At 49.9% G+C, this 13081-nt stretch overlaps 2 protein-coding genes across 9 annotated transcripts in view; one reads left to right on the forward strand and one right to left on the reverse strand.

The window, feature by feature from the left end:
* Positions 1 to 7991, reverse strand: part of KYAT1 (kynurenine aminotransferase 1) — a 28500-nt gene extending 20509 nt beyond the window's left edge. For 2 of the 6 annotated variants that reach the window (XM_069476898.1, XM_069476899.1), the window contains exon 1: positions 7799 to 7991. The gene's annotated coding sequence lies outside the window, so the exon portion shown is untranslated. Of the gene's footprint in view, positions 1 to 2122; positions 2169 to 7798 lie in introns of all 6 variants that reach the window. The other 4 variants (XM_069476904.1, XM_069476903.1, XM_069476900.1 and 1 more) reach the window with 3 other exon arrangements.
* A 44-nt stretch (positions 7992 to 8035) lies between these two features.
* The window catches only part of LRRC8A (leucine rich repeat containing 8 VRAC subunit A), a 31646-nt gene continuing 26600 nt past the window's right edge, over positions 8036 to 13081 (forward strand). The window contains exons 1-2 of one of the 3 annotated variants that reach the window (XM_069476892.1): positions 8036 to 8153; positions 11322 to 11427. The gene's annotated coding sequence lies outside the window, so the exon portion shown is untranslated. Of the gene's footprint in view, positions 8154 to 8515; positions 8787 to 11321; positions 11428 to 13081 lie in introns of those variants that run through there. The other 2 variants (XM_069476893.1, XM_069476896.1) reach the window with 2 other exon arrangements.

The following is a 13081-nucleotide window of genomic DNA, read 5'->3' on the forward strand; positions in this document are numbered from 1 at the left end:
AGCTAAGGGGACGTGAGGCCCAACGCCAGGGCCCAGGCTAGGGCTGGCAGTCTTAGGCACCTGTGCCCCTGAGTGTTCCAGGTGGACCAACTGTCCTGCCAGTCTGGGACTTAGGGGGTTTCTTGGGATGGGATGATCCTGGGTTGGCCAAATGCAGGGTTGGCTGCTCCTGTCCTGGACCATATCCTGCTGACACCTCCAGATGGATCCCATCCTACCAGGACCCTACTCTGTTGCCTCCCCACTGCCCAGATCAAAACCAGTGGCTGCCTGGTAGTTTGATCCTCTTTCTGACACCCTCCCTGACATCAGCCTCTGTGTCTATCAAATCTTTTCCCCTGAAGTGACAACATCCTAAGTCAGGCCTTCCTCATCTCACTGGATGATGGTGATACGAATAACAGTAACACAATCAGCTCTAATTTACTGAGCACTCACTCTGTCTCAGGCAATAACACAGGACCACTGGATGTGAGTGAGCTCTGCAAAGCAGCTGTTATCCTCACCCCTGTTACTGGGGGTGAGGAGACTTGTAATAATGGCAAAATAACAACACATATACTGAGCCCCTCGAGCGCCTTACAGCCATCTGTACACCTGGTGCCAGCTCAGGGCAGAAATTCAGGAGGAAAAGATCCCAGCTGTGGCCCTCTTCTCTCCCCTGCCTCAACCTGAGCCCCTCAACCTTCTCTGGGCACTGCCAGCTCTCTGGAAAGGTGGTGCCTGGTAGGTGTCCAGAGCACCTGGCTTCACAGAGGGCAAGGAGAGCTGGGTGGCACCTGCCTGCCTGTGCTGGACAAGGATATGCTTAGCCAGTCTTGCAGCCTCAGGGCTAGGGCTGGAAACCCCAGGATATGCTTTAACACAGGGGACTGGCAGCGTAGGGGGTGGCATGTGTGCCCAGGAAAGTCTTTGGGCACAGGAGTGAGCATTACCCCGTGTCTCCCGTGGGATAGGTCTGTCTACTGTTGCAGAACCCTTGGTGCCCATCTAGGCCCACGCCCCAAGCAAACCCCTAGCAGGAGGGCAGGGGCAAGAGATGGAGAAGGATGAGAGCACAGGCTTTGGTGTCCTTGGCTGTGTGACCCGAGATAAGCCACTTTACCTCTCTGAATATTCAGTTTCCCTATCCACAAAGTGAATAAATCATGGAAAGCAATTTACCTAGAGCCTGACACATAGCAAGCATCCAGTAAATGACAGATGTGACTAATAGAGAGGGCACCTTATGAATGAACACTCATGGGTTCATATATTATGGCATGGGGGGCTAAACGTGTGTGAATTCACACATGCACACGGGCACGCCAACTTCTCCACGAGGTGCAGGAGGCGCAGGCCCAAGGGCCCACAGTACTTTGAGAGGCCTGTGAAAATGTTTTAATTTTAATTTCTCTTAGAATAAGAAAAAAGATAATAATATAATACTAATAAATGTGTAATGATGAATCCAGTCTGGATAATATTTGTTCTTTATACCAACAGTTGTAAAATATACTTTTTATGTCTTTTAAGCAGAACGGGGCCCATGAAAGGCATAATCCAGCTCTGAACTTGGGTACATCTGTGTGTGGCTGTGACTTCATGTGCATGTGAGTGTTTGCACTGGAGCATGTACACACCTTTGTGTCTGTTAGCGTGCGGGTGTAGTGGGGACAGTTTCTGGGAACTTGAAAGGGAGGGGGAAGCCATGGGGGATCTGAGCCAAGGGCAGGTAGGGCACAGGAGGCTACGTGGGCTGCTCTCACCCAGCGATACTGGCAGGTGCCCTGGAGGGTGTTCCAGCACAGGGGGCAGGCAGAGCCAGCCCCATCTTGGCTTTGGGCAACCTGGCCCTGAGGCTGCCTGACTTTGGGCAGAGGGCAACTTCCATGCCCCAGGAGGGGACTGTGGCCTCACTTCAGAGAGGCCCACAGCAGGATGGTGCTGGTCTGCGCCCAGTATGAGGCAGGACTCCTGGCCTCCCAGGCCAGAGTTCTCCCATGAAGCAGGGGTGGGGGTGGGGGTTGGGAGCTCTCACCAGGGACTTGTTTAACTCATTCGGAGACAGCTGGGGGCCCCTGTGGCAAGCCTTTCCCAGGCCACACCAACCTCCAACATCCCCCCCTCCCCTATGCCTCACCCCTTTTTCAGGAAGCAGGTCTTCACCGGTCAGCCCATCAATGGCCCTGAGGGTAATGACAATGGCCTTTTATTTACTGCACACTCTGTGCCAGGTGCCCTGCTGAGCACCTTACAGGTCCTATCACTTTAAAATTTTTTTTATTTTCATTTTTTGGGTAAAAGACATATAACATAACATTTACCATCTTAACCATGTTTAAGTATACAGTTCAGTGGTATTATTAATAACATTGTTACGCAACCATCCCCACCACCCATCTTCAGAATTCTTTTCATCTAGTAAAACTGAAACTCTACACCCATTAAACAATAATGCCCCTTTACCCTCCTGGCCGGCTATCCATTTCTGTCTCTAAGATTTTGTCTACTCTAAGTCAGGTCCCTTCACTTTTAATGTTATGAGAAAGGTTTCATCAAGAGGTTAAGTCACACACCCAAGGCCAGAGGTCACAAGTAGCAGAGCCAATATTTAACGCAGGACTCCGCCTTCAAAGCCTGTAGTCACTACCACTGCGGCACAAGGGAGGCTCTAAGCAGTGACACCATGGCTCCTTGGGCCATTGACTCCTATTTCCTGGAAGAGCCAAAGAAGTACAGACTGATAGAAGCTCAAGGGGAAAGCAGAGCATTTGGTCCAGCACTCACACTTTATAGATGCAGATGCTGATAACCAGGGATGGGGAACTGGCCCACCCAGATTCCCACCAGGACCAGGTCACCCAAGTCCTAGTCCTGGCGTCTTTCTCATCATACCACACTGGCCCTTCCAATGGGTGTTATGCACCTGGCACAGAGTGGCTGCTGAATGAGAGAATGAATGTCTATCTCTAGCACCAGGCTGTGAGCTCTATTAGAACAAGGACTCTATACTGTTCATCTTTTTATTCTCAACACCTGGTGCACAGTCTGCCATACAGTGGTACACACCTGTTCATTGCTTCAGCAAATATTTACTGAACTCCTATTACGTGCTATTCCCTATACTAGCCACCATGTATACAAGGGTGCATAGGACACTTCCTTTCCTTCAAGGAGTGCACAATCTAATAAAGGAGACAAATAAGTAATTGGGCCATTTAAATATAGCGTGAGTCTTAACATACAAAGGATTCTTACAAATCAATAACAAAACACCAATATCTCAAAATGAAAAAAATGTAGGCAAAAGATACAAATGGGAAATTCACAAAAAAAGAAAACAGTCAATAACCTTGAAAAGATGCTGAACCCTATTCATAATTAATAAAATGCAAACTAAAACGAAACACTATTTTTTGCCTCTTAGCTGGGCAAAAAATATGAAGATTGAGACCCACCAAACTAATACTACAATGCACTAAAAGGTCATAATCCATGATTTAAAAAATACCAGGTCAGAGTGTTCATTAATATAAGTTTTGGAGGGCAATTTAATAATAGCACACATTACTCTTTTTTTAATATGTGAATATTCTTCATAAACTATTCTGTATCATAATTTAAAATTTTTTTTAATTTCAGCATATTACAGGGATACAAATGTTTGGATTACATACATTGCCTTTGTCCCACCCAAATCAGAGCTTCAAGCGTGTCCATCCCCCAGATGGTGCACACTGCACCCATTAGGTGTGTATATACCCATCTGCTCCTCCACCCTCACACCTGCCTGACACCTGATGAATATTATTACTATATGTGCACTTAAGTGTTGATCAGTTAATACCAATTTGATGGTGAGTACATGTGGTGCTTATGTTTCCATTCTTGTCATACTTTAATTAGTAGAATGGGTTCCAGCTCTATCCAGGATAATACAAGAGGTGCTAGATCACCATTGTTTTTTGTGGCTGAGTAAAACTCCATGGTATACATATACCACATTTTATTAATCCACTCATGTATTTTTTTTTTTTTTTTTTTGAGACAAAGTCTCACTCTGTTGCCGAGGCTAGAGTGCTGTGATGTCAGCCTAGCTCACAGCAACCTCAGACTTCCCGGCTCAATCCTTCTGCCTCAGCCTCCAGAGTAGCTTGGGACTACAGGCATGTACCACCATGCCCGGCTAATTTTTTCCATATATTTTTAGTTGTACAGCTAATTTCTTTCTATTTTTAGTAGAGATGGGGGTCTCTACTGAGGCTGGTCTCGAACTCCTGAGCTCAAACGATCCTCCTGCCTTGGCCTCCCAGAGTGCTAGGATTACAGGCATGAGCCACCATGCCCAGCCAATCCACTCATGTATTGATGGGCACTTGGGTTGTTCCCACATCTTTGCAATTGTGAATTGTGCTGCTATAAACATTCTAGTACAGATGTCTTTTTTATAGAGTGTCTTTTGTTCCTTTGGGTAGATGCCCAGTAATGGGATTGTTGCATCAAATGTTAGTCCTATTTGTAGCTCTTTGAGGTATCTCAAGAGGTATCTCATTGCTTTCCACAGAGGTTGTATTAGTTTGCAGTCCCAATACATTACTCTTTGACCCAACTCTTTCTCTCCTAGAAATTGATCCTACAGGAATATTCATACTGATATACAGAGAAGTGTACACCTGGATGACTGATGCAGCACTGAGTGTGAGGGAGAAAAAATTAGAGACAATATCATGTCCATCAGTTAAGGGCTGGTTCAATATCATGTCATTGTAGGGTTTGTCCATACAATGGACTATTGTGCAGCCACTAAAAGGAGTGAGATTATTTTTAGCATTCTGACATGGAAAGATATTCAGGTTATGTGAAAAAGGAACATTAACTTTAAAACTCATTACAAAGCTACAGTAATCAAAACACTGTGGTATTGGCATAAGGATGGACATAGACCAGTAGAACAGAATTGAGAGCCCAGAAATAAATCCAAACTTCTATAGCCAGTTGATTTTTGACAAGGATGCCAAGGCCATTCAATGGGGGAAAGAATAGTCTCTTCAACAAATGCTGCTGGGACAACTGGATATCTACATGCAACTGAATGAAGTTGGACTTCTACCTCACTTCATCTACAAAAATTAACTGAATGAATCAATGACTTTGTTTGATCACATTCTTGATATTGTTCTTTGATGAACAAAAGTTTTTAATTTTTATGAAGCCCAAATATAGAATTACCTTATGACCTAGCAATTCCACTCCTAGGTATTAATATATAACCCTGAAGAACTGAAAAATATGTCCATACAGACACTTGTATATGTTTATAGCAGCAGTATTCATCATAGACACAAGGTGGAAAAAACCCAAATGTCCATCAACAGATGAAAGGCTAAATTGTGGTATATCCATACAGTGGAATACTATGTAGCCACAAAAATAAATGACAGACATACAGATAACACGCTACAACTAGGTGTGGTGGCTCATGCCTCTAGTCCCAGCTACTTAGGAGGCTGAAGCAGGAGGATTGCTTGAGCCCAGGAGTTTGAGGCTGCAGTGAGCTATGATGACACCACTGCATGCTACCCAGGATGACAGAGTGAGACTATCTCAAAAAAGTAAATAAATAAAGTTCACTACTCTTCCGGGAACTGGCAGTGCCCTCCAGGACTGGGATGTGGACCCAGGTTTGTTAGGGCCGTAGTTACAGTGAATTCCTCACTGCTATTAATTCTCATGTGTCCCTTTTTTGCCCCCACCTGCATGATCAAGCCCTTTCTGACTCCACTCAAGCCAAGCTAGGTGCCCCCTCCTTTGTGTTCCCAAGGCCCTGGGCTTCCGCCTACAAGGCATTGAACACAGAAGCCCTCAACTCCAAGGACAGGAACTATGTGCACCAGATCCTCAGCCTCTGGCAACTCACCCAGCACCCAGTAGGTCCTCAAAGCATTAGTGCTGATGAGCCCAGGAAGCTGAAGGAGACCGAGGAGCCCAACCACTTCCAGAGAGTAAGGGAGTGAGGCCTTGTGGGAACCTTCTTTGAGTAACTTTCTTAACCTCTCTGTGCCTCACTTACTCATCTGTAAAATGGGGCTAATCGGCATGTAAAGTATGAGAGCATGAATGCACATGGGAGCGCTCAGTGTCCACTACTGTGGTTGTGGTTGTTCGCTTTACAGATGGGGACATGGAGGCCCATGGAGGACACGCCAGGGCCATAGTCTCAGGGTTGGAAAGAGGGGAGTGAGCCTTTGACTCCATACTGGGCTCTGATCTTCAATGTTTGCTTCTTTTCACTCTACACCTCGGGTTGTCTCTCCCATCTGTTCCACCTGTTCAGCCAACAAACAGTTACCTGGGTGCCTGTTGTGTGCCAGTCTCCAAGCTGAATGTCGTATGATTGAAAACAAAAAAAGCTTCTCACTAGGGAGTAGGATAAGCTAGTGATGGGCATTAGTGTAAAACCCTCCAGAGCTCAAATTCCAGCTTCTCCACTTCCTGGCTATGATATTGCTGTGTTTCCTCACCTCTCTGAGGCCTTCTCTTTTATTAAAAGGGAAAAATAAGATCTCCTAGCAGAAGACCTGAAATTAGGCACTGGCTCAATACATGATGAATGGGAGCCATTACTATCTTCATCATTTTTATTTTTATTTCTTTATTTAGACATAGGATCTGGCTCTGTCACCCAGGCTGGAGTGCAGTGTGATTGGAGCTCACTGCAGCCTCTAACTCCTGGGCTCAAGGGATTAGCCTGCCTCAACCTCCCCAGTAGCTGGGACTACTGGTGCACTCTGCCACACCTAGCTAATTTTTATTTTTACTTATTTATTTTTTAAAGCAAGCATGAAAATGAGGTCTATTGAGGAGAGAAAGATAGGATTATAGAGCAAGAGCAACATACAGGTGTACAGAGCATGATACATACTCCACAGATGACAACCAGACCCATTATCACAGCAGGAAAAGAGCAAAAGGAAGGGCACAAAAGGGCTAATTTTTAAATTTTTGTTTTGGTAGAGCTAGGGTCCTTCCATGTTGCCCAGGCTGGTGTCAAGTGATCCTCCCGCCTCAGCCTCTTAAAGTGCTGGGATTACAGGCGTGAGCCACCGTGCCCGGCCTTATTTTTAATAACCAACCTGTGCACATAGTAGCAAATTATTCTCCCTTGCCCCGGTACCCAGGACCCTAGTTCTCCTGTCCGAGGCAACCATAGTTAACTTGTGCATCTTATCAGACACGTGGGGAGCACACCCGCAGATACCCACACCCTCACCCGTCCCTTTACACAAACAGAAGCACCCACCAACGCTGTTTTTTCTGCTCCTTCCTTTTTTCACCTAAGGTTCCTTGGAAGTCGTCCCATATTAGTGCATACTGAACATTCATCGTTTTAACGTCTGCACAGTATTCCATCGTACGGATTATTTTTTAACTTGGCTGCCGTTACTATGATCAGCCTGGGAACTGCGAGGACCCAGGAGGAAACATGGAATGGTAGAGGTGGAGTCCAGGGACCCGGTTCCAATCCAGCTCCGCCCAGAATTTGCTGTTACCTCGGGCTTCATTTTCTCCCTCGTAGGCTCGTAGGCGAGGACAGGGGTGCAGAGAGGACCAGCCCCAGTGTCCCAGCGCGGACCAGGGAGTCGCGGGCGCAACTTACTCCCACAGGCGGCTTAATCACTCGGCGCAGCCACTCCGTTATACGAACAGCACCAAACGCATTGAGCACGGCGGCACAACCAAGCTCGGAACCGTTAGCAGGCCCTCCCAGCCTCGGCACACGACCTCGGGGCGGCACGCTCGGGCACCAGCTACTCACCTCCGCCTCAGCGGCTTCCCCCCTCGTCCCCAAACACTGTCTGAAGGTTGCAGCCTTCCCTGTCCCTTTAAGGGGGCTGACCCCGAGGTCCTCTTCTTCCGCCACGAAGCAGTATGGCGCTAGCGCGGAGGAGAGAGCGGGTGAAGGCAAGGAGAGTGCTCCCCACACAAAGATGGCGACGCCCTGGCCACGGCGTTCGCGCCCGGCGGTGACGTCACTTCCGGGGCGGAGGAGGCTGAGTGGTGCAGTGAGGGACAAACAAAAGGAGGCGCCGGAGGAGCGCTGCGGCCAGCGGCGGGACGGAGTGGCCAGGGGCTGGGGCTGCCTGCTGGGCGACCGGGCGCGGCGAGCCCAGGTGAGTGGGTGGGGTGGGGAAAGGGACGGTGCTGTCACCTTTCGAAACCCACTCACACACACCCCCAGTCATCTGCCGGGCCCCAGGCGCTCCGGCCAGCTGGGGCTCTGCCGGCCACGGCCGACCCCTCGGGGGCCTTCCGTGGCCGCTCCGTTCGGCCTACCTCCGGGCTCCCGCATGCCCGGGTCTCCGGGGCCCCACCCTCTCCCCGGTGCCGCGGCGCGCGAGCCCCCTCCCAGGCACCCCCGAGTTTCCGCCTTGGCTCCCCCATGTCCTCTTGTCATTCCCTGGGTCCCCCGGATCCTTACCCGTCTACACACACGCTCCCCTTCCCAGAGGTTCCACTTCTGGGCTCTCTCCTTGCCAGTTCTTTTTCGTTTTCAAAAAGATTCCCCCAGCTGTCTTCTCCTGGGTTCCCGGGCCCCTCCTCTTCCCTCGGACCCCTCCCTGCTGTTATCTGGCGGGGACAGTGCCCTGACTTGGGGGCAGGATCCCTGGCTAGGTTCTTGGGGCCTGTCTGGGCCGGGGTTTCAGGGAACACCCGACCGGGTCTCAGACCCCAGACCCTGTTCTGTGCATCCAGATGGGTCCGAGAGCCAGATCTAGTGTGGTCTGGGCCCGGTCCAGCTATAGGTGAGCCGGAGCTCCAGCGAAGTTGGTTCTCTGGCTGATGGAACATAGCTTGGGGTTCTTGGGGTTCATGATGATATTCGCTGCTCTTTCTGACTGCTTTTTCCCCTTGGTCTGAACTGGAGTGAACCAAGATGAGCCGGTTCTCAGCTGATGCAATTGTTGCCTTTTTTGGGAAGGAGTGATGAGTTGGGGGTTGTCTGGCAGCCTCCTCCTGATGGGGACTTGGCTGAAAGGGTGGGGTGGCTCCTGGGTGAGCCACATTTCCACTAATTCCTCTTCCCCTGCCCTACCTCAGGAAGCCTTTTAAGGATGAGGTGTGGAGGGAGAGCACTTGGTGAGAGAAACGGAATGTAGGCCTAATTGTGGAGGAGGGATTTGGGGGAGTCTAAAGTTCCCAAGGGCCTTTTCCTCCTTTTCTGTTAAGAGTATTAGTCACCCTTCAAGCTGTATTCTGCCCTCTGGAACAGACGCAGTGCCACACAGACTGTAGGAAGGGGAGGAGATGGGCTGTTGGTGATACTTCCTGTGGAGGGGATGGGGGAGTGGGAGTTTGTTCAGAGGGACTGGACAGTGCTGGTGGCCCAGCCACACTGGTGTTGCCTCTGTGAAGGTCAAGTCTTCCTCTGGCTCATGAGGGGAATCAAGGACAGATGACTTGTCCTGGAGGGCTGGCTGCTTTGGAGATGCCGGGGATGAATGACTGGCCACTGCCTCCTTGCCTTCCCAGTCTTTAAGCTTCTTTGGGGTGCAGTCTAATGCCCCTCTGCCTTCCAGGGACTGTAGGGTACAGAGCAGGGGCTCAAGAAATGTTTGTGACTACCCCCCAGAACTTGACCAGATAGATGTGTGTGTTCTCCATCTCTTGTGCACACCACTAGGAAGCAGTTTCCTTTGCAAACTTTGAGTGACCTTTCTGGACAGTGGGGTTCCTGAGGATTGCCCCAGTGTGTCAGTACTCAAGGAGGTGGCTGCGCCTTGGGTTGCTGCCTGGCCTGGCCTGGACCTTGGCTGCAGGAGTTGGAGGGAAGGAATCAACCTGGTTCCTGATTTCTTTTCCTGAGAGGAGAGGTGATTCCAGGTTTGCCCTAAGACCTCTTGGGGATTCAGATGGGATGGATGTGGGGCCCTAGAGCCCAGCACACCATCTCTCCATCCCTTGATTCATTCATTCATTCATTCAGCCATCCTTCAGTAAGAGCCTGTCCAGGGCCGGGAATGGTGCTAGGAAAACACGGTCCCTGGCTGCCTCAGAGCTGCAGTCTGGGAAGAGAGGCAGCCAGGAAAACACATAAGTTCTGATACACTGTGGCCAGTGTGATAATAGAAATATTACAGAGGCAGCCCAGAGGAAGGAGGAATTTGCTCTGAGTGAATATGTAGGAGATGGTCAGCATATGCTTCCTGGAAGAGGGGGGAGTAGAAGAGTCAGTGACAAGGAGTCCAGAGGCCCAAGTTCTAGTCCCACCTCTGCCATGGGCAAGTGACTGGACTGCCCAGCCTCGTGGGTGCCCCATCCTTGTAGAGGAGGGCGGGGTGGGGGTGGAGGTTGACCTGGATGGCCTCTGTGCCTCTACAGCTCTAGTTGCTTTACTGCCCAGTTGCCACCACCCCATGTGGAATTGCTGGGTTATTGACCTGTCTCCCTGCGAGTGGGGAGACTGTCTTCTGCTACCCTGTTCCTGGCACAGTGCCTGGAACTGAGGTGGTCTAACAAATACTCAGTGGCATAAGTGATTGAAAGGCTCCATAGTCCCTCCCAGGTCCGTTCATCTCCCTCTGTCTACTCTCCTTCCTGGCTAACTCCTGCTAATCCTTTGGCCTTCCCCAGTGTCTGTGCCACACCCCCAGCTCCTGGCTGGTTTCGGTGCTCCCTGCTGCCCTGTTATAGGTGGTTGCACTTTGCTCTCCACCCTGCCAACTTGTCTTGTTCAGCCTCATGGACAGTTCTGAGCAGAGTGCCTGGTGCATGGTAGATGCTTACCGGGTGCTTGTTGACTGGTAGAGATGCTGGGTGGGGTTTGTGTTTGGGCTGGAGTCTGAGCAGAGGCTGGGTCTTTCCCTGCCCAGCTCACCCCGCTAAGGCTCATCTTTTGCTGCTTCCCACCTCCAGCCCTGGCTCTAGCCATGCTGAACCACTCAGCATTCTCTAGATACCATGTCCTCTCCCCTCCAGGCAAACATGTGCTCTTCCTTCTGCCTGGAATGCTCTTTTTCCAACTCCTACTATTCCTCCGGAGTCAACTCAGGCAACTCCTCCTCCAGGAAGCCTTCCTTGACCCCACCAGTCTGGATCTAGTGCTCCTCCTGGACTCACCCCAGCGGAGCCCTGGGCTCTCCAGATTGTAATTGCTGACTTATCATCTCCTCAGTTAACCAAGTTCTGTGAGGGAGGGTCTCCATCTGAATCTCTCTTGTCATCCGGAGCCCAGTCCAGGGCTGGGCACCAAGCAGGCTCTCAGAAAATGTTGGCAACACAGCAGGTAACTCTGATAGTCGCACATTCGCCTGCTGACAGTAGCTCTCACTTCCTCGTAGGGAGGCAGCGTCCATGGAACGAAAGGAATGCCAGGACCCTGCCCAGACAGACGTGGGCCGGCCTCAGCACCGACAGCCAACGCACAGATAGCAGAGCCATCCTGGGGTAAGGACTGGGACCCCTCCTGCCAGGCCAGCTCCAGCTCTGGTCAGGTGCCTTCCCCAGCCCAGGGAGCAAAGGGCAGCATCTCTCTCTCCACAGTCCTTTGCCCTTTTCACTGTAGGTCCAGGGAGTCCAGGACAGAAGTGGCAGACAACAGAATCATTCTCTTCTTCCTTCTCCTGACTCAGTGGCCAGCTGAGTAATGTCTGATTGCTATACTCTTTGAATGCCAATGTTGTTTCATTGCAAACCTCTGTTTTTTCTCCCTTACTCCAGATCTTATCAGTCTGGGTTGCTAATGCTGCCTAGTGACTACATTTCCTAAAGAGTGTTCTGTGGAACACGAGTTTCTTTGGCCACGGTGGTTAGATAATTCTGGACAATAGCTACTTCTTGTTATTTTTGCTGCAGGACTTCTCAGAGCCTTGAATGTATTGAGCTGAGCATCATGAGTCTCTGAGAAGGAGCTGGCAAGTCATATTTCCCCACACTTATTTGATCATGTAGACATCTTTGGGGACTGGGGTTCCTCGGCCTACGCTTTGGAAAACGGCTCCCGGAGGCAGGAGTGTGTGCTGGTTAGGACCTGAACTCTGTAGTCAGAGTTTGACTCTTGGCAGTCACATGCCTGCTAAGTGACTGTGGGGCAGTCATTATTCCTCTCAGGGCCTCATGTCCTCATCTTTTAACAGGGGATAATACTAGCATCTACCTCCCTTTAGAGCATTTTGAGGATTAAATACGTTGATGTAGGGAATTTGGCAGAGTGCATGTCCCAGAAAGTGGTCCCTAATCACAGCTGGTGTGTATGGACTGCAGTATAATTTGCAAAACACATCCGCATCTGTGATCCCATTGATCATTTGAGGAAATTTGGGCAGTGGCCGTTATCCCCTGTTTACAGATATGGAAACTGAGGCTCAGAGTGAAGAAGCAACTTGCCCAAACTCATCTGGAAGGAAAGCAGGGGCTTGGGGCTTGAACCCGGATCCTGAAGTCCTTTCTTCTCTGTCCTGAGGCCTCCCTGCCTCCATCTACCCCTCTCAGTTTTTTGTGAAGGAAGGCCTGAGCCTCCCCACCTCGATTTGAAAAGGAATAGTAATATCATTATTATAATTATTTTTGGTAATTACCAAATAGTTGTATGTTTGTTATATGTTTTTGTGCTGTTCGGGTTTTTAATGTAATATAGAAAAGGAAATCTCCCCTGATCCTCATCTGCAGAGATGTGAGTGGGGACAGGTATATTCTTCCACATCTATTACTAGTATTTGCCTATTTTTATGAAAATCAGGTCATGTTTGAGTTACTGATTCACAGCTTACTTCTGTTTCACTTAATGGCGTCCCCTGGACCTTTTCCCAGGCAGGAGGCAGATAGGTCTGTGTGTGGTCGGGGCAGAACTGCCCTGCTCTCGTCCTGCCACCGCCTGGCCCCTCCTTCACCATGCTGGGAGTCTTGAACTGTTTGGGCATTTACAGCAGCAGAGGGAGGTGGGAAATGCCTGGTGTGTGATTTTGTCGCCTCTCCTGTTTATTGGGACAAGGTCACCCAACCCGGCCCTGCCCTGTGGGAGTTTCCTGTTGGTTTTGAGGAACTCTGTCCACTGGAGAGAGGAGGCCTGAGCTGAAGTCTCTCATGCTGGGCAGTGATGAGC

Source organism: Eulemur rufifrons, chromosome 7, assembly GCF_041146395.1.
Source record: "Eulemur rufifrons isolate Redbay chromosome 7, OSU_ERuf_1, whole genome shotgun sequence".
Taxonomy (NCBI): domain Eukaryota; kingdom Metazoa; phylum Chordata; class Mammalia; order Primates; family Lemuridae; genus Eulemur; species Eulemur rufifrons.